The 21,504-nt window shown below is 40.6% G+C and overlaps 2 long non-coding RNA genes across 2 annotated transcripts in view; both read right to left on the bottom strand.

The window, feature by feature from the left end:
* LOC116839862 (uncharacterized) overlaps positions 1 to 21,504 on the bottom strand; it is a 374,064-nt gene that overhangs the window by 215,437 nt on the left and 137,123 nt on the right. The gene's annotated exons all lie outside the window — the stretch shown is intronic.
* Positions 143 to 21,504, bottom strand: part of LOC142047106 (uncharacterized) — a 24,217-nt gene continuing 2,855 nt past the window's right edge. The window contains exons 2-3 of the long non-coding RNA XR_012656278.1: positions 1,882 to 2,057; positions 143 to 188 (exon numbers count right to left, since the gene is read on the bottom strand). This is a non-coding gene — a long non-coding RNA (uncharacterized LOC142047106). The remainder of the gene's footprint in view (positions 189 to 1,881; positions 2,058 to 21,504) is intronic.

The raw sequence follows: 21,504 nt of genomic DNA, 5'->3' as shown, positions 1-21,504 counted from the left end.
AATGTGGGTCCAGAGACGCCGACAGAGGGCAGAATAATGGACGGGACACCACCAGGAGGGGGCGCTCCACTGGAAATGAGCTAATTCCCAGGAGTGACCAGCAGGAGGCGCCAGGTGGTGAGTCCCCACCCGTTTACAGTGGTCCTCTTCTTCCAATGAAACTCTCATCACACTCCCTATTCCATTATCTTCGTATTACACACAAATGCATTGTCACCATTTCCAGCCAGAATTTTGGCCACTGATAAGCACATGAAACAAGGGCAGCCATTCTGTTCTCATACACTCCAGTTCTGCCCAAAAACTTGGTAAATAGAAGAGTTATAACAGGGTTTGTGATAAATGAAGCGGGTGGGGTAGCTTCCTTTTATGGACACCTAGCCAGCCAGTAGCTATAAAAGCCCTCTTAATAGCTGTTCTCTAATTGCTCTACCTGTAAAGGGTTAAAAAGTCTCAGTGCTATGCATAGGTAAAAGGAAGTGAGTGGACCCCTGGCCAAAAAAGCCAATTTCCCTTTTGTCTGTCTGTAGTTGTACTCCCAGAGAGAGGGGACAGGGCAGAGCTGTGCTGTAAGAAGTTTGGGCCAGGTAAGAAAAATCATCAGTATCATACCTAAAGACTAATCATTTAAAACCCAAGATATGTAAGTAGATCAGGAAATGTCTAGGAAGACACAATTAGGTTTATTTAATTTATTTCTTTATGGCTTGTGAATTCCTCTGTGCAAAACCAAGGTGCTTTTGTTTTGCTTGTAACCTTTAAGCTGGACCTCAAGAAAACTATTCTCGGTGCTTAATCCTTGTAGTTGTTTAGCTTGAATTCCCAGGTATATTTTCTTTTTTTTTTTTAAGAACAGAATTGGATTTGTGTGTCCTAAGAGGTTTGTGCACATGTTTAATTAGCTGGTGGCAAAAGCTAATGTCCCCTTTTTTCTTTCTCAGCTCTTCCCCAGAGTCAGGGGTGAAAGGGCTTGAGGGTATTCCACAGGAAGGAATTCCTAAGTACACCTTCCTGGGCTCTCAAATGGATTCTGCGCTTGGGTGGTGGCAGCATCTACCAATTCAAGGTCAGAGAAAAGCTGTAACCTTGGGAGTTTAATACAAGCCTGGAGTGGACAGTATTACTTTTTAAAATCCTTGCGGGCCCCCACCTTCTGCTCTCGAAGTGCCAGAGTGGGAAATCAGCCTTGACAAGGTTACATCAGTTTAAATCCACACCTTAGGGCATGATTACACTTGCAGATGTAGACCGCAGTGAGTTAAACCAGCCCTCGGAAAGCGCAGTAGGGAAAGTGCTGTAGTGTGTCCACAGTGTCAGATTCAAGCGCCCTGACGTGGCCACACCCCTCAAGCAACATTCCACACTAATGGTTGCTTTGTCCTGGGGCAAATAAGCATTCTGGCTGACAGAAATGGAGCTTTGAAAGGGCATATCCCCATTCCTGCAGCCGACTCCAAACAATGACAAAAGCAGACACTTGACTTAAGGGGATTATGGGACGTTTCCGGAGGCTGATCAAAGTGCAGTAATGCAACACCTTGTTCACACTGACGCTGGAGTGTTTCAGTCGAGGTGCAGCAAGCGTTATGCTTCTTGTGGAGGTGGATTACCAGGAGCGCTCCAGCTGCAGAGTCCAGGCACTCTAAGTGTCTTGCCAGTGTGGAAGGGTCATGAGTTAGGGTACCCGGGGCTGCTTTAATGTGCTCTAACTTGCGAGTGTAGCCATGCCCTTAGATTACACCGAAAAAGCCTTCCTGCATATACAAGTCCTTAAAGTCTCTAGACTATTTGGCCCCAATGGTTTTGTTATTCTGGTGATTTGCAGGTAGCATGTGTCAGCATATCTATCAGACGCAAGAAATAAGGAGCTGGATGTGTGACTTACCCCTTCCTCACTAGTTTCTCCATTGGTCTTTCAGCTCATTAACAAGACAGCATCAATGTTAGAAGCAGAATTTTAAAATGTCCAATCACTAAGCTATTTATACGGCTGCTTATCACTGTTTCTCCAAGACAGCTGCTCCTCTTGTCAATGTTTTCATTGCTGCGCACAGCTTCTGTAAAAGACAACAAACAATGAATAGTGTAATTCCCACATCAAAGGCCTCTTCCCAAATTCTCCTTTTGTATTAAGTGCTTAAACAAAATGAAATGTTTATTTTAAGTACCCATAAATCAAAACAAAAGCCACCAAGAAACTAAACAAACCAAATGTATCAACTTTCCAAACATTAAAAGAGATACACCTCTACCTCAATATAACACTGTCCTAGGGAGCCAAAAAATCTTACTATGTTATAGGTGAAACCATGTTATATCGAACTTGATTTGATCCACCAGGGCGCGCATCACCACCCCACCCCAGAGCTCTGCTTTACTGCATTATATCCAAATTCGTGTTACATCGGGTGGCGTTATATCAGGGTAGAGGTGTACTTCAAATTTATTCATTCACTCATTTTTCAGGATTACAATCATACCATTTAAGTGTAAAAATGCAGAGATTAAGATTATTAATCCTGCATTTCTTGTGCTCCCAAAACTCACCAGAGTCACCAGGCTCAATGAAAGTTCTGTGAATGCAAAAATCTACCCCTAAAGGGTTAGCATAATCCCAAAACACAAAAAAACACAATCTACCCCTAATGGGTAGCATAATCATTGTCACCACTGTTGGAAGCTAGATGTTACAAAACAAAACCAAGCAAAAACAGAAAATATAGGCTGTGACATTGAACCCCATAATGCTTTTATAGAAATATGCTTTCGAGTGTAAATATAACATAACTGTAATATGTTTTATGCTAGATATGCCATGTAACATATCTTTGCAAAGGTTATGATCTACTGAATATATTCATCCTATTTGTAGACATTTATCATTTTTAGATTTGAAGTTATGAGTGTTGGCTCTATGCTTGTATTTAATGTGTTTGCTGTAGGAAACACATAGTGTAATTGGGAGTACTTAACTAGCAATGTACTTTGGGAGACGCCAATCCACATCTGAGCGTTCCTGGGAACATTCAAACTAACATGTAAACAACGGTGTCGGCCTGCAAAAAGCAGAATCATTCATGAACATGTGACTTGCCCAGGTGGCTACAAACTCCATCTTGTTGCTGTGATTTTGCACAGAAGAACAAAGGGATTTCTGCCCACAAGAGAGAAAATATAAAAGGCCCTGGAAAATTCAATTTTTGTCTTCATCTGGCTCAAAAGATGGCCTCTCCACCCCACGGACATGCCTGAAAGAAACTGGAACAAAGGACAGTAACTACAGGGGTGTGAGTGATTGCTGGACCCAGATGAGGAAGGAGTCTAGTCTATGAAAGAAGCTTATTGGAACATCTCTGAGGGTGAGATTTACCTGTATTTAGTTTCCTACTGTATTAGGCTTAGACATGCATGTTTTTGTTTTGTTTTGCTTGGTAATTTACTTTATTCTGTCTGTTCTACTTAAATCCTACTTTTTATATTTAATAAAACCACTTTTTACTTATTAATTAACCCAAAACAAGTAATTCATACCTGGGGGAGCAAACAGCTGTGCATATCTCTCTATCAGTATTATAGAAGGTGAACAATTATGAGTTTACCCTGTATAAGCCATGATGGGTACCTGAAGAGCAAGCTGTCGGAAGTTCCCTCTAGACAAAACAATTGCAGTACTTGGGTATTGAATAAAGACCTTAAAACTATAAGTTTTCCTTTCTCTCTTTGTAATGCAAAAGCAGCCTCTACCTTCCTATTTCCTTATAAATATCAGGAATGGCAAGTCTCACTTCTCTTTTTGAGCAGAAGATTTCCTGAATACTCAATGTGTATGGGACTAGCTTTCTTACACCTTTATTGAATGGATGGAGAAACTGAAGGGCCTTTTTCACCCAAATACTTTAGTTAAATAGGGAATAATCAAATAAAGTTTTAAACAATCTGAATTTTAAAAAAATCACTTTCCCATAGCCAATCAGGTCTCACTTCCTTGGCCCTTGTGATGTCATACTTCTATCAATTCTCTAGCCAGCCACGCTCTTTCCAAGTAGACAAGACTTGAATTTTTTTCTTTTTTTTAAACAAAGACAAAGCGAACAGAATTAAAATAGATTCTTTAAGCATCAAGAAGATGAAATAGAACACAGGATCATTTTTCTCCTTTGCATATTTAAGGAAACTACTAGTCTCTTCCACTTAAGACTGAGACAACGTAGGCTGTATCAAGTGATATTTCCAACTGTTTCAGCTCAGTGAGACCAGCAACAGAACTAGGTAAACACCACAAATGAAAATTGTACAATTACTAACTATACCACATCAAAGATGTCCAAGGCACTCAAACATTGTTTGTGGCCATAGTAGCAAACAAATAGTGAGACGATGGTGGGGAATGGACATGGCTGTTTAAGAAACCTGACCAAACCCTTACTAAAAATAACACAATCTTCAGTATTTACCCAGAACCTCAGTTTCTGAGGTTTCAGCCAAACATCCTTGTCTCAGTACTCAACATGGAATTTTTTATGTTTCAAGAAGGGAGTTGACTTTGCTGGGGTTCAAACCCATGGTTATAGAAACTGTAAGTCTAGGAACTGCAAGCACTTCAGTCCATACTATAGCAGCACTGAGTTATGATCTATACTAAAGGTCAATCATGCATCACTGAATTCAAAATTTTATTAAAGGGAACTGTCCTGCACCAGCCCTTAGGGCTGGGCCAGATGACCTAACAGGACTCTTTTTCTAATATCTATTTCAGAACGTTGTCTCTCCAGCATTTTCACCAGTCTTCTATTGCGAGAATCTGCTGCTCTGTCATCTGGATCTGCTGTGTTGTTCTTCCTTTTTCAAGTCTCAGAGGCTGGCAAAAGGTTTCCTTTTCAACTCACATTTCAGTCTGCTTTTCAGCATCCTTTGCCCCTCATAAATAGCAGTATCTATGTTGCTGCCCAGTCTTCTGACTGTGCTGAGGAACAGGGTTCTCTCAGCAGCTCACTTTGAGGGCTACTTTCTTCAGAATTGTTTGCTACTCTCCCCCTCTTGCTTGCTCTCCATTTTGCAGAGGAAAAGCCTCTGTGAGGGTACTTTGAAGTTCAGTGGCTCCTTAGCCTAGAAGCAGTACTCAGCTGATCCAGCTGTTGAGTAGGGCCCAAATGGCTATAACACAGAGGGCTCTCTTTCCTGTGTTGAGCTTCATCCAATAGCAACTACCTTCTGTGCCTTTGTAGAGAGCCTTGGAAGCCTGGCAACTGCTACTTGAGAGGGAAGAGATCGAGATACCCAGCTAAATCAGTGACATATTTAGGACTAGAAACACAATATTTTAGGTCATTTTGGAGGTGTTTTATATTTAAAGGTTTTTATTTCTCCCAAGCCCTACACATTTGGACTTGCAGAAATTAACACACCTGGGATTTACAGCCCAAAACATACAAGAAATAGTCCTAATAGGAAGTTTTAGAACTTAGAAACATCCCTAAAGTAGTTCTGTAATATACATAGAATATACAGACTACATGATGATGGTGTGGTATTAAAGTCTACTGACTCACACTGGGATTATCCGTATAACTAACATTTATCTTGTGATGAAAGCAACCGTTCAAAAGTCATGCTGATAACATCTTTATAACATATATATGATAGGATAATTTTGTATAATCTACACACAGATAGTAGTATACAATCATAGAATATCAGGGTTGGAAGGGACCTCAGGAGATCATCTAGTACAACCCCCTGCTCAAAGTAAGGCAAATTTCCAGATGGGTTTTGGTTTTTGTTTTTCAAAACTCAGTTCCCTAAATGGCCCTGTCAAAGTTTGTTACCCCACTTTGAACTTTAGAGTACAAATGTGGGGGACCTGCATGGACCCTTCTAATCTTAATTCCTAGTTTAGATCTGGTAATGCTGCCACCAGCCAGAATGTAGTGGTCTGGCACACTTTCTGTTCCCCTAAAACCTTCCCTGGGGAACCCAAGACCCAAACCCCTTGGGTCTTAAAACAAAGAGGAATTAACCATCCCCCTCCTTTTCCCTCACCAATCCCTGGTGAGTTCAGACTCAGTTCCTTGGATTTTAAAACAAGGAAAAATCAATCAGGTTCTTAAAAAGAAAGCTTTTAATTAAAGAAAGAAAAGGTAAAAATTATCTCTCTAAAATCAGGATCGAAAATGCTTTACAGGGTACTCAGCTTCATATAGACAGAGGACGACACCCTACCCCCCCCCAGCCTTAGATTCAAAGTTACAGCATACCGCGAGGTAAAAAACCTTAGCACGCAAAAAGACAATTTACAAGAGTTAAAAAAACAAACATAAGACTAATCTGCGGTGGCTATTACTGTCAATCTTGACAACATGAAAACTGATTCAGAAAGATTTGAGAACCTGGAATGATGTCCATCCCTCTCAGTCCGAGAGCGAACCAACGAACAACAACAAAACAAGCACAAACAAGACCGACCTCCCTCCACACAAGATTGTGAAGATATCTTGTCCCCATTGGTCTCTGGTCAGGTGTCGGCCAGGTTTACTGAGCTTCTTAACCCTTTAGAAGGTAAAAAAGACATTAACCCTTAGTTTTACAGGAACACCCCTCAGGAATTGGAAATTCATAACAATCCAATCTTGTGGTTCAGAGCAGGCCATAGACAACCCACTGAGACTCACCCTATGCACTAGTAAAGAAGGCAAACATATTACGCAACTAACACAAAGGTAACAGAGGGGTGTATACACGAAACTGGTGCTTTAAATGCCGATCTTCATTCTTGGTGATAAGGAGTGCTTCAAAAGGATCAAGAGAGGAATTTGCCACTGAAGAGATAGAGAAGACTATGCTACAGGAGGACAGTGCCGATGATTAACCAAAGGAGGCAAGAACCAGAGCAGAGCCCGCATGGGAACTGATGTTTTAATAGCATTCTGCTCTCTAGTCCGAAACCCGGCGAATAAAATTCACTCACTTGTCGCATACTTAGCTTCCCACATTGGGTTACTTGACATTTGTATTCCACTGCTACCCCACCCACAAAAAACTTAGAATCCCACCAAGAGGAGCCATATTTCCCATGCCCCCCCTGCCAAAATGTGACCAAGGGGTATTCACCACGAAAGCCTCATGCTCCACAAACGTCTGTTAGTCTATAAGTGCCACAGGAGTTCTTGCGCTTTACAGATCCAGACTAACACGGCTACCCTCTGATACCACCCCAAAAAAAAACAACCCCAAAACAAAAAACAAGAAAGGTGTTATAAACACCAACAATTCGCGCACAAGTACCAAGCTCTGACAGACATTCGAACAATATCATTTTTACATCGGTAAATAGATGAGCTAACTAATCTCATGTACATAATCGAAACACAATGCTTACTAGCTCTGACACATCCTAGCTAAACAGTCATCCTACTTAATTTAACGCAGGGTGTGATACAAAACAATTAGATTTGACAAATAAAAAATCTACCATTTTTAAAATTTAAATTCGATATTTCTATGTTTACAATGCATTTATGAAGAAAAAATTAACCGCAAACTATAGTTTCATTAACTTAAGAGAGGACATTATACTTGCTCAAAGTATACTATCACTATGGAAATAGGATTGTAGTCAGGAAAGAAACAATAGTCATGTAATGTTTAAGAAAAAGTTTGTAAATAAGTTCCAATAAAGTTTCATTGGATTAGGTACTGGAATTTTATGGCAGTTCCAGGGATTCTGAATAGATGATTATGGCTTAATCCTTCTAACTCTACCCAAGAGACTCGTCTCAGTCTATCGAAACAATACATCAAGAAATATTAGTTTTGCAGTTCTCAAACTGCTAGATATGTGTCTCAACAGAGTATAACATGCCTTTTAACAGGAAAAAATGTTTTTAAATATATAATATAGAGACATGTATGAAAATAACCTGCCATCAAGCCTATTGTCTCTGCAGATTGTGTGTACACAGAGTCAATTCCTTCCTCTCTCTAAAAGTGCAGAAGTTTCAAAAGTTCATGAATAGAAGATTTATGGGCGGCCGGAACGGGATCCAGAAAATAGAAGTCTGGGAGATAAATGTGAGAAGGGAGCGGACATGAGAGCAAACAGAGGCTAAACTGTTTGAGCAGCATATTCCAGAAGTCTTGAGGTCTTTCTGAGTCTAGCCTTCATTGATTTGAAATCTACCATACCACTCTCTCACTAGAAGGGAAAGCCTATAATGGCAGTAGGCCATAAAAGAGACCCAGTTTGGGAATATTTTAATGAAGTTCCTCTACCTGTGGGTAAGACAGGCATGCGTGCAAAATGCAAAAAGTGCAGCAAAGAAATGCAAGGCCTGGTCACCCGAATGAAACAGTATCATGAGAAGTGTTCCTTCTCAGGAAGAAGCCACGTTGAAGATGATGAAAGGAAGATGTCTGAACATGCAGGATCTTCAAGTTGGTTAACCTTTTATTTCATACTTCTTTCTTAATGACTGCCTGTCTTCCTTCTGCACTATTGTTGAATTCTCATGTTGAGCAAGAAATATAGTTGTTGTTCTATCGTACTATCATTTTAGAGGCAGTTGTGATAAAAAAATAAAGAGCTGAAATAGGCAGATCTTTCTTTTATAATTTCACCTTTAAAGTAGTACTGAGTGTCAGTGAATGCAATGGTAATAATAATTAAATAATTGCATTGACTTATTTTGTTTAGGAGTATCCATCCTCAACATACAGGATTCAGAAGACTATCCACCTTCAAGATCATCATCATTTTCTATAGTTTCAGAGTTATCTGCCAAGGATAGTGTTTCAGTCACATCATGTATGTCACATAGCCACAGCATATCACCGGTAGCAAAAAGAAAAAAAAAATCTCCATCATCCAGAAACAACCATAGATAAATTTGTGATAAGAACCAGCAGATTACAAAAAGAGGTAATTGATGAAAAAATTCCCCGGTTTGTTTATGCAACAAACTCTCCTTTCCGTATGATTGAGAGCCCACACTTCATTAACATGATTCAGTCATTAAGACCAGGATACAGTCCATCCATCAAAGCAGACATCACAATCAAATTGCTGGATAAAGTGTATAAAAGAGAAATTGAGTAGCGTGCAAAAAATCTAGAGAGTAAAATTGCTAACCTGAGTCTTTATGGGTGGAGCAATGTCCACAATGATTCTGTTGTATGTCCTTGTACGATAACAGGAGAAGGGAATGTCTTTCTTACAGAAACAACTGATACATCAGGAAATGCACACACTGCAGATTACTTACAAGTAGCAGTAAAAGCTATAACAAACTGGGAAAAAAATTCAAATGTCTAGTATGCAGCTTGGTCACAGACAATGCTACAAACATATCCAAGATGAGAAGAAATTATTTAGAAGAGAGTCCCAAACTAATAACATATGGCTGTGGTGCTCCCTTCATGCACCTCCTAGCCAAAAACTTCAGTGTTCCAGAAGTAAAGGCTAATGTTGTTGAAATTGCAAAATACTTCCCTAACAACCACTTTGCAGCAGCTGCTCTGAAAAAAGTGGGAGGAACCAATCTAACTCTCCCACAAGATGTGTGATGGAACTCAGTAGTGGACTGTTTTGAATACTATATGAAGAACTGCCTAATTGTGAACAATATCGTGAAAAAATAGATGGCACTGTCACATCCAAAGTTCTCAACATTGGGCTTAAGAGAAATGTTGAACACATGCTGAGTACCCTAAAACCTATATCTGTAGCCATGAACGAAATGCAGGGAAATAGCTCTTTTATTGCTGACGTTGTTGAAATTTGGAAGGAACTGAGTGAGATCTCAAAAAGAGAAATATGCAACGACAGAGTTAAATTACAAGCATTAAAAGAACAAACGAGACAAGCACTATCTCCAGCTCATTTTCTTGCAAATATTCTCAATACTTGGTACCAGAGTTGAACCTTAACTGCTGAAGAAGAGGAGTTGGCTAAGACATGGACATCCAGCAATCATCCCTCCATAATGCCAACTATAATAAACTTCAGAGATAAGGGTTAACCATTCAAGAAATATATGTTTGCTGATGATGTTTTAAAGAAAGTCACACCAGTGAACTGGTGGAAGTCACTTAGGCACTTGGATTCAGAGACGGTTGATGTGAATCTTACTTTTAACAACACTGGCTTCTTCTGCTGTGGAAAATAATATTTTCTTCCTTTGGACTAATTCATTCCAAATTGAGAAATGGTTTGGGACCTGAAAAAAGCAGGAAAGCTTGTTTTTTTTTTCTAGATTATGAACAAATAGGGTAATGAAGGTGAAAGAAGGGACAGCACAGTGGTTTGAGTATTGGCCTACTAAACCCAGGATTGTGAAATCAATCCTTGAAAAGGTCATTTAGGGGCCTGGGGCAAAAGTCTATCTGGGGGTTGGGCCTGTTTTGAGCAGGGGGTTGAACTAAGGTCCCTTCCAACACTGATATTCTATGAAGATGACTGAGGTTAGCTACAAAAACCAATACTTTAAGTTTCTTATGTTGACGTGGCTGACACAGTCGATTTAATTTGGTTTTGTTTTTTTTTAAATATTTCATTTAACTATTTTACTTAAAAACAATTAACAAAAACAAACCTGATTTTAAAAAAACTTGAATGTTTAACTAAACTCAAAAATTCATATGCTTGTTGTGTTAAACTATTATATGTTTTCTGTTGCAGAAAAAAAATCCAGACTACGTAGTGTTGCTTTAGTTAAATAAAACAATTTAAATGTCTGTCTGGTGATGTTCTCCTCCTAACACAGCATGGCAAGAAAATCCTCCGAATATTAATGATTAGCCTGTTGAACTGGAGATAGTTTACCTCCCAATGACTTCATAAATATCTGTTTCAATTAGGTTTGGTAAATGAAGTAACTGAACAACCATTTATTTTCCGATATAGCTGTAAAACTAATCTGAAAAGTTTTCAAAATAAATCACATTAAAAATTATAGTGTGTACTGTCCAAAAATGAAATCTATATCTATCTCTGAGTTGTGAAGAATATCTAGTAAGGTTATAACAACCAAGAAGAACGCATTTTTATGTAGAAATTATGATTTAAATCAAATCCACCCTGAATTTAAGTATTGCAAGTTTTAAGGTGTTTTCCTGCAAATTACTGCTGTGGCACTATGCTCCCATATTCTTCATATTGTTATATATGACATGATTATGGCATAACTATGATGTATTTTATGCAAGATAAGGCATGTGAATTATTATTGGAAAGGTTATAATTTACTGAATATGATTATCCTATTTGTATGCATGTATCATTTTTGTATCTGAAGTCAGGAACATTGTCTTTTACAAATGCGTTTACACCTGAGGAATGCCCACTAGACAGAATGGAATCAGTCCAGATGGCCAATTGGGAAGGGCCATTAGGGAGAACAATAGGTCTTTGAAGATGGTAATCTCCCACCAGGATGCCTTAGCTACAAACAGTCTCTGAGTTATGGCTGCAGGGACATGTGACCAAGTCACCTGGTACTGGACTCTATGATAATACTAGTGTTTTTCCACTGACTGGGGGGTGGGAATCAAACTGGGAGACAAACAATTCCCGCCATATGGAAAGACTATTTAAGGCAGGGGAGTGACATCATCAGGGTTCATTCGTCATCGATTCCCGCCCCCAAGAAAGAGGACTGCTGGAAACACCCGAGAACAAAAAGATTGGATTAGGGGAGAAGGGTTGAGCCCAGGCTAGAGGGTTGTCTGCCCTGTGAAAGGAATATCTAGAGTTTTAATTTGCAAGCAAGTGCAGTTTGCATTCAAGAATGTCTGCAATCTACCTAAAACAACATTTAGGGTGAGATTTTGCTATTTATAACCCATTTCTTTAGTATATTAATCTCAGATTGCATGTTTGCTGTATTTGCTAGGTAATCTGCTTTGATCTGTTTATGATCCCTTATAATCACTTAAAAGTTAATAAACTTCCTTTTGTTTGGTCTAAAACCAGTGTGTGTGTAAATCATAACTTGGGGCAGAAAGCTGTATATATTCCTCTCCACACTGGGGGAGGGGGCAAATTTCATGATCTTATGCTGTACAGAGAGAACTGTACAGTGCAAGATGGTGCAATTTTGAGTTTACACTTCAGTGTGGGGGAGTGCATTTCAGTAACTGGACAGTTCCTTAGCTGAGCCTTCCCATGCAGAGCTGATCTCAGCATCTGTGTGTCCAGCTTCAGCTGAATGTGTCCCTAGCTGTATGTGTGCTGGTAAAGTGCAGTCAGAAGCCTGGGGAAGGGCTTGACAGGCTGCATAACAGTACAGTGTAAAAGGAACCCAGGCTGGTGGGTCAGGCAAGCTCAGTAGTACCTCAGTTCCAAGTGGCACCCCAGGGCAGGGAGGAACTCATCACAATCGCAATCTGGTTTTTTTTGCATGTCCAGTCCCACCTGCAACAAAGTACATTTTATCCACTCCTGCTGTTACAGCAGCAGGTCCTGCGGAATCCCAGTCCTGCTGCAGAGTTCTGGACCAGACTTTCTCTTTCCCACTGGACAGACACAAATCATGTTGGCTGCTAGCACAAGTATCTAGGTATGTTCATGGTATCACATGTCTGTCTTTAACTGCCACTTGCAACCTGCAAATCACATCTCAGGAAAGTTTGTACCTGACTAGCCAAACACTGTTGAAAGAGCTAAACCCACAAGAGTTCTTTGGAACGGAGTTTTAAAACAGTGAGCTGTGTGTAATTCACAAAGTTGGAACAACACACTTAACAATCAAACTATTTTTCATCAGGGTCTCCTTCCCTCCTTTTCCTTCTCATTATGACTAGAGAAGCAGAATGGTGGCAATTTTGATATATAGTCTAATTCATTATATTTATCTTTATTTCAAAACTAATATGAGAGCTGAACTTCAAAGCTCTTACTAATAAATCAAAAAAGTTATCAAATTCCTAATGGAATTACACACAAGTAACACTCCAAGTTAAAGAGAAAAGAATGAAACCCTGAAATGGATAAAACTGCAATATGAAACACCCCTCAAAATCTCATAAAATTTTAACATTAATACATTATAATGGCAAATAATTATTTGATCTACAGAGAAGGAAATTTCTGTCCTTTGCTACACTTTTAGAATCTGAGAGAAAGTCTTGCATTTCAAATGAAAATTTAATTATATTATGTTTATCATAAGCATCTTTCCCAAATCTAGACCTTAGCGTCCAGAAATCTGGGTGCCTAGCGTGAACCTCCAAGTTTAATTACCAGCTTGGATCTTATCTCGCTGCCACCAGACAGGAATTACAGCGCCTGCCTCGCTCTGGTCCCCCAAACTTTCCCTGGAGGAACCCCAAGGCTCAGAGACTCTGAGTCTCACAACAAAGGGAAATAACCCACTTCCCTTCCCCCTCTCTCTCCCACCCAGACTTTCCTCTCTGGGCTAACCTGGGAGTACTGATGCAATCTCTTTACATCACAATACCAAGAAGCATGTCTCCTCTATTCCACAAAGAGACAAACCCCAAATACAAGGAAACAGAAAAGATTCTATCTCTCCTCCCCCTCCCACCAATTCCCTGGTGCTGCAGAGCTTCACCCTCCGTAGATCTAACACAAAGAGAATTCCCTCCCCTTCGTTCCTTAGCCTACCCAGAGAGAAAAACTCAAACAAGTCTTAAAAAGAAAACTTTATATAAAAAGAAAGAAAAAGACATAAGAATATAATCTCTGCATCAAGTGACAATACAGGGCTATTGCTTATAAGAAAAATATGAATAAACAGTCTGATTCAAAAAGATATCCAATTTGAAACATTCCAGCAAGCTACACACATGTAAATACAACCAAAACAACATAAAAGCCTATATTGTTTTTCTACCTGTACTTACAATTTGGAAACAGAAGATTAGAAGATAGAAAGAACCTTCTCATAGCTGAGAGACAGACAAAAAACTCAGACCCCAAAAATTCCCTCCCTGACTTTGAAAAATCCAGTTTCCTGATTGGTCCTCTGGTCAGGTGTTTGGTTCCCTTTGTTAACCCTTTACAGGTAAAAGAAACATTAACCCTTAGCTATCTATTTATGACAATGTTGCTTTGCACTTTTTCAGCATCTCCAATCCAATGTCTGAAAGTATTTCACAGCAGTTAATTAGACTTCAGAGTATTAGCCTCATTTTACAGACTGGTAAAATTGAGGCATAGAAATATTTAGTTGCCCAAACTCACCCACTGAATCACTAAAAGAGCTGGATTTTGTTCTTATGCGTCCTGATCCCCAATCTGCTGTTATAAGAAATAGACAACACATACACTAGGTCCAATGTAGATGAAATTATGCTATCAACAACAATAGTCAATGTATGTTTTCTGTCTAATTTTAATTACCAATTAAAGTAACCTACTAAGTCAGTTTTGCATAATACTGACATGGTGAAAACAAATCAGTATTGATTTTTTCTGTTAGAATTAACTTCTATGGTCCTGTTGTGCTATAAAATTACCAATTTGGGCACCCAGTTACAACATTTGAAAATGGATAAAATATAGTTTGTTCTTGACCATGTACACAGAATTACATGGTGTTTTAACTGTGCTACAGCCATGTAAATTCAGAGCTGTAGAACCATTTGATAATATGATTGAAAGTAGGTTTTAAATGTTCTGGGGCATTACTATGTTAATCTGAAGTGCCTAACAGAGTTGTTGTTATGCTTTCAAAAACGTAAAGATTTGAGATGTGATATACCCACTCAGGAAAACAAAGACTAGTTCACAGTTGGTCGAGGGGAATTCAGCACAAACCTTAAGATTTGCCTGGTTTCGAGTTTCTGGAAAGATAATATCATACCATGAGTTGTCCCCACACCACTTCCAGTCTTGTTAAAAGAGGTCTGACCCTATGCTTTGTGTTTCTAGAAAGATATCAAGCCTAATTCTTGATTGTCCTGCACCTTGTGTGACCGCTTATTCTAGTATAAAGTGGTTGTAACATGCTACTAAAACAATATGGAAGCAGGTTACACCCACTTTTGCAGGTATACATAACTACCACAAGGTGCAGGCCAACTGGAAATCAGACTCCTCATCTTCAAGTTGTATGTTTTGCATGGGTTGTGGGGCAAAGACACTACTTGCTTTGCTTGTTTTTAAAGCTAACTCCAGTCACACTAAAAATCAATAAATTAGACTGGTGTGTTCATACACCTGGAGGCAAGGTCCCTGGGATAAAGCCAGTCTCTAACTAGCTAGAGAAAAAGTTCACAGCAGAATAAGATTTAAACACCAGGTTTAAACTTGCTAGGTTTTCAGATTTATTACAAGAGCTCTGGGTTAACCAAAATTATGCAAACTTGCTAGAAGTTTCTGGATACATTCCTTACATACAAACTCACAGTTACTATAGGCCAAAAGAAATCTCCAAGAATCATGTTTTCCCAGATCTGCCTCAGATATTGGTCTATAATTCCATCCTCTTTAACCCAGCCCTTCTTTAAAGTACTGAGCCTAACCAGCTCACATAAATAACTCCTAGGTAGAAGTGCTTCTTTGAATTCAGAAATCTTTCTAGCAATGAACCCAGAAAAATGCATTGCTTTTTGACTCAGTGAGGCCTGCTCTCAGGGCTGTCATGTATGTGGACTATGGAGTCCTTCCTGCATGTGCAGAAAGACCTGTACTTCCCATCACAGTCCTTCAAACAGAAAGCAATTGCTCTGTTACAGGGAGAAAGTTCTACTTCTGAGCACCATCACATGAGCTCAGGGTGGGGGAATGAATAAGCCACTGCACCATACACCTCCTCTAAATTAACTAAGCAGCCTGACTCCTTCACACAATCTATCTGGCAACGTTACCCTGTGGCTCCCCCTAATGGATATGATAGGAAGACATTGGCAGTGTAGCTTTGGTAGATACATTTTAAACAAAAAAGGATCTAATTTGATTAAACTTTGGAAAAATTACCTTAATGTGGAATAGTCTAGCTTTTAGTCACCTGATATTTGTAGTGCTCACTTGTAAAACAAAGAATACAAATAATTCCAGTGAATAAAAGAAGAAATTTAATTAGGAATGTTGTATTTTTTCTATATTTAAAAAAATGTATACGCGTCTAGAAACACATCTCACTTATGTTACTGGATTTTTTATCTCACAATAAGTTTATTTGAACTATCAATTAAGTTATCTGCCTAAGGAGCTGGATATATTAAGAGGAGCCATCTTACTCTTACACGAAAATAATAGTCTAAGTTTGAGACTTTCCATAGCTAGGAAAAATTAATTTTCCACTGCCATATGGTGATAGTGTCAATGCCTAATAGTTTGGGATATATTCAGTGTTGATACTGAAACATACAGTCTCTCCTTATTATGTTATATAAAATTCTGTGCCCCCACATGAGATAAAGATCACAGTGGTATCCAAATGTGATGAATGCCCAAAGTAGAATTTTTTTTCATACAAATCTATGAAACACTTGTGCTATTGGGGGCTACTGTGATCTGCTGTGTCAAGCAATTTAGAAGCAAGTAACCGCAGGAAATCTATTCTCAATGGTGGTGGAGACCATGCACAAATGATGTTGTTGATCTCTTACAAATATGAAAGATGTAGGCTGACTCCTGTTACCTCATTTTCAGAAGAGCATGCATAATGCTTTCAGAGAAAACTGCAAAACAATTTGGCTCCATTCCAACAAAAGGAACACAGGAAAGGCAGTAAAGGCTTTTGTTTAGGGGAAAAAAATGTATTAGTAGCCCCAAACAACACAGTTAATTAAATCCTTTTTCTTTTACTGCAGGTGCTGTGGATCAGGAAATTCCCAAGCATCTTTTTTGGCTGAAATTTTTTTGAGAAACTGTACCTCATTACTAGATTAAAAGCCTGATTCTGCAAGGCCTTAACTGTACCAGACAGTCCCTGATGTCTCCCAAAAAAGGCCTAGTCCAGGGGTAGCCAATCTGTGGCTCCGGAGCCACATGCGGCTCTTCAGAGGTTAATATGCGGCTCCTTGCATAGGCGCTGACTCCGAGGCTGGAGCTACAGATGCTAACTTTCCAATGTGCTGTGGGGTGCTTACTGCTCAACCCTCTGCTCTGCCCCGGGTCCTGCCACCACATCTCCCCTTCCCCCAAGGCCCTTGCCCCTTTCCCTGAGCATGCCATGTCCTCGTGCCTCATCTCCAGAGCCTCCTGTGCACTGCAAAACAGCTGATTGTAGCAGGTGGTAGGCATGGGGACAAAGGGGGAAGCACTGATTGGCGGAGCTGCCAGTGGGCAGGAGGTGCTGGGGGGGTAGCAGATGGGGGGCTGATGACATATTACTGTGGCTCTTTGGCAATGTTCATTGGCAAGTTAAGGCTGTTTCTCAGGCTCAGATTGGCCACCCCTGGCCTAGTCCAATGCTCAGTGATATCAATTTAAAGACTCCTATTGACTTAGACACTGGACCAGCCCTTAATTATACCCTATCTAATGAAACATCAGCTGCTCCAAATCCAGGTCATATATTCAAAACAGATCTAGTGCTGCTCTATTAGAGTACACAGTTTAAATCGAGGATATAGAAGTGCACGGGAACTAAACAGAGGCTAATGAAGAAGGCTGGAAGGTGAAGGCTAGAATATCAATCTCCAAATCCTTGATCCAGTAGCCACTGAAGTAAATGAGAGACTTTCCATTGACTTAACTGGATTATGGAATTGGATACGTTCAAAGAACACCAGGATCTTGAAAATCACATTTCCATGTGTAAATGCTGCATCTCTTGTTGTTACAGTAACTCCTAAGGTCTTGTCTGCACTAGCTTTTCCCCTTAAAATTCCCCCCCAGAGCATCTGGTAGTAATAATAGAAGTGGTAACATAGAGATGATCCTGGTAGCCACTTGTATTTCTACTACAGTGTTGTCTAGACATGCTCATCTGGAGTAATGTGTCCAGTTTTGGGCCCCACACTACAAGAACGATGTGGAAAAACTGGAAGGAGTCCAGCGGGAGGGCAACAAAAATGATTAGGGGGCTGGAGCACATGATTTCTGAGGAGAGGCTGAGGGAACTGGGATTGTTTAGTCTGCAGAAGAGAAGAATGAGGGGGGATTTGATAGCTGCTTTCAACTACCTGAAAGGGGGTTCCAAAGAGGATGGATCTAGATTGTTCTCAGTGGTACCTGATCACAGAACAAGGAGTAATGGTCTCAAGTTGCAGTGGGGAGTGTTTAGGTTGGATATTAGAAAAAACTTTTTCACTCAGAGAGTGGTGAAGTACTGGAATGGGTTACCTAGGGAGGTGATGGAATCTCCTTCCTTAGATGTTTTTAAGGTCAGGCTTGAGAAAACCCTGGGTGGGATGATTTAGTTGGGAATTGGTCCTGCTTTGAACAGGGGGTTGGACTAAATGACCTCCTGAGGTCCCTTTCAACCCTGATATTCTATGATTCAACTATCCAAAAGCATAAAATTTTGGCCATAGGATCCACATAGTTGCTGATTCCCTGTTCAAGATCCCCACCAGTATATCCAGGCTCCTTGCATGGGAAATCAGTGTAGAACTAGCTTCTGTGGAGAGAAACTAGTGTAGAACATTGAATGAATAAGATATCACTGCACAACCTTTCCTGAATCCTACCTAATAATATAAATCATGTGCCATCTCTATGAATTTGCTGTCTTATGTTAATTGGAAAATATCTGCCATACCCAGGCCATAGTCTTTCACACAATAAACAGTCATTATGAAACATTCTGGAGTGAGGCTCCTTAACACATTGCTGTTCTAGGCGACCACCCTTGATCTATCTCTGAGGCAGAAGCAGCCCTGACAAGCTTTGTAATATATATATTTAATTTTAATTACAATTTATTTTTTATGGTTTGTTTCACCATAAAAGGAGAATAGGAGTGAAAGAAACAGAGAAAGGAAACCAACAGGACAATCTCCAGTTACATAAATTGATACGTAATTCTTGACAGGCCAATAATTAGAAGCAAACTGGTATCATCTGCTGGAATTATTTGGCAATATAACCCCCTCCCCCATGTTGATCCAGCAGGACCAGAAGATATGACAGGTTTGGTCACAGAGACTCCCTTGGGACTGTCATCTGGCATGCTGAAATTACCTCTGAGCCTGTTTTCCCTGTCAGCTTGGGTCTCCAGAACCCTGTCTTGTTGAGCCAGACAAGCAAGCCTGAGGCAACACAGACCCAGGGTCTGAACCATGTCCCCAAAGTTGCAGGCTTTAACTGAAAACCACTCAGCAGGTACTCCTGTCTCCAGCACCCAGACACCCAGCTCCCAATGAGATCCAAACCCCAAATAAATCCATTTTACTCTGTATAAAACTTATACAGGGTAAACTCATAAATTGTCCACCCTGTATAACATTGATAGAGAGATATGCACAGCTGTTTGCTTCCCCAGGTATTAATTACTTGCTCTGCGTTAATTAATAAGTAAAAAGTGATTTTATTAAATATAAAAAGTAGGATTTAAGTAAAACAGACAGAATAAAGTAAATTACCAAGCAAAATAAAACAAAAACACACATCTAAGCCTAATACATTAGGAAACTAAATGCAGCTAAATCTCACCCTCAGAAATGTCCCAATAAGCTTCTTTCACAGACTAGACCCCTTCCTCATCTGGGATCAGCAATGACTCACACCCCTGTAGTTACTGTCCTTTGTTCCAGTTTCCTTCAGGCATGTCTTTGAGGTGGAGAAGCCATCTTTTGAGCCAGCTGAAGACAAAAATGGAGTCTTCCAGGCAGGACTGGTGCAAGGATGTTTTGCGCTCTAAGCGAAACTTTCACCTTGCGCCATCCCCACGCACCCCCGCTCTGAGGAGCCCCCACCTTGTGGCAGCTCCCCCTCTCCGCCCTGAGGCGCCAACCTTACAGCAGCTCCCCACCCCCCAGCCTCCACCCTGAGGCACCCTCCCACCCCAGCTCACCCCTGCTCGGTGCATGAGCACGCCGTGGCTGCTTCACTGGCTTGCGGCGCCTAAGGTGATTGGTGCCGCAAGCCTGGAAGGTGGAAGAAATGAAGCAGCCACGGCGTGCTCGGGGAGGAGGTAGGGCAGGGGTGAGCTGGGGCGGGCAGTTCCCCTGCATGCTGCCCCCCACCCTTACTTGCTGTTGGCAGCCCTCCCCATGTTCCCCTGCCCCAGCTCCCTCCGCCTAAATGCCGGCGGCGACCGGGGTGGCCGAAGTTCTGGCCACTGCGGTCACTGCCGAAGAAAATGGCGCCCCCCAAATGCCAGAGCCCTAGAGGCCAGCCTAGGTCGCCTAAATGGTTGCACCAGCCCTGCTTCCAGGGTCTTTTATATTCTCTCTCGTAGGCAGAAATCCCTTTGTTCTTCTGTGCAAAATCACAGCAACAAGATGGAGTTTGTAGCCACCTGGGCAAGTCACATGTCCATGAATGATTCAGCTTTTTGCAGGCCTACACCATTGTTTACATATTAGTTTGAATGTTCCCAGGAAAGCTCAGATGTGGATTGGCATCTCCCAAAGTCCACTGTTAGTTAAGTATTCTCCATTACTTGAATAGTCCCTTCACAATATGTTGGCCAAACCTCCCTTATGCGTTTCCTCCAGCAAACACTTTAAATACAAGCATAGAGCCAACACTCATAACTTCAGATCTAAAAATGATACATGCCTACAAATAGGATGAATATATTCAGTAGATCATAACCTTTGCAAAGATATGTTACATAGCATAAAGCATATTCCAGTTATGTTATATTTACACTTATAAGCATATATCCATAAACATATAGAGTGCAATGTCACAGAAGGTCAAGCACAAAAATAGAAAGGTACTAATTTACTTCGGAGTGGGGAGAATGGTATAATCAGTAGCAATTGACTTTTTTGGAAAGAAGTGAAGGTTTGTTTTGTGCCGCTCCATGTGTGACATTATCCAATGTCCCTCACATGGATTCCAGTCCCCCGCAGCAAGCAATAACAGGAAACCATATAGGATACATGTTAGTGACTTTCTCACTTGTCAGAAACGTTACAGGTGGAGCTGCACAAGCTTTGGCAGCTATGGGAACAAGTGGCTGCCAGGGCCAGAGAGGAAGAAAGTGAGTTATGAGACTTGCAACCACCTGCACCACAAATGCATGACAGCACGTGTTCTCATTATTTCCACAACAGCTGCAGCAAGAAGCACTTTAATTTGCAAGAGCTGGAAGCACTGTGATTGGCACCTACCCTGAGGGCTTGCAGGGGGAATCTGCAAACCAGCTGATAGCAATGCTTAATTTGTAATTGTGCGAGAGCTCAACTCCCCTGCCCCCGCCCCCTTCATAACTGAGGCCTGGTCTACACTACGCGTTTAAACCGATTTTAGTAGCGTTAAACCAATTTAACCCTGCACCTGTCCACACAACGAGGCCCTTTATATCGATATTATGGGCTCTTAAAACTGGTTTCTGTACTCCTCCCCGACGAGAGGAGTAGCGCTGAAATCAGTATTGCCATGTGGGATTAGGGTTAGTGTGGCTGCAAATCGACGGTATTGGC

Source organism: Chelonoidis abingdonii, chromosome 7 (genome assembly GCF_003597395.2).
Source record: "Chelonoidis abingdonii isolate Lonesome George chromosome 7, CheloAbing_2.0, whole genome shotgun sequence".
Taxonomy (NCBI): Eukaryota; Metazoa; Chordata; order Testudines; family Testudinidae; genus Chelonoidis; species Chelonoidis abingdonii.
The sequence above is the reverse complement of the archived record's forward strand: the minus strand, read 5'-3'. Positions and strand labels throughout refer to the sequence as shown.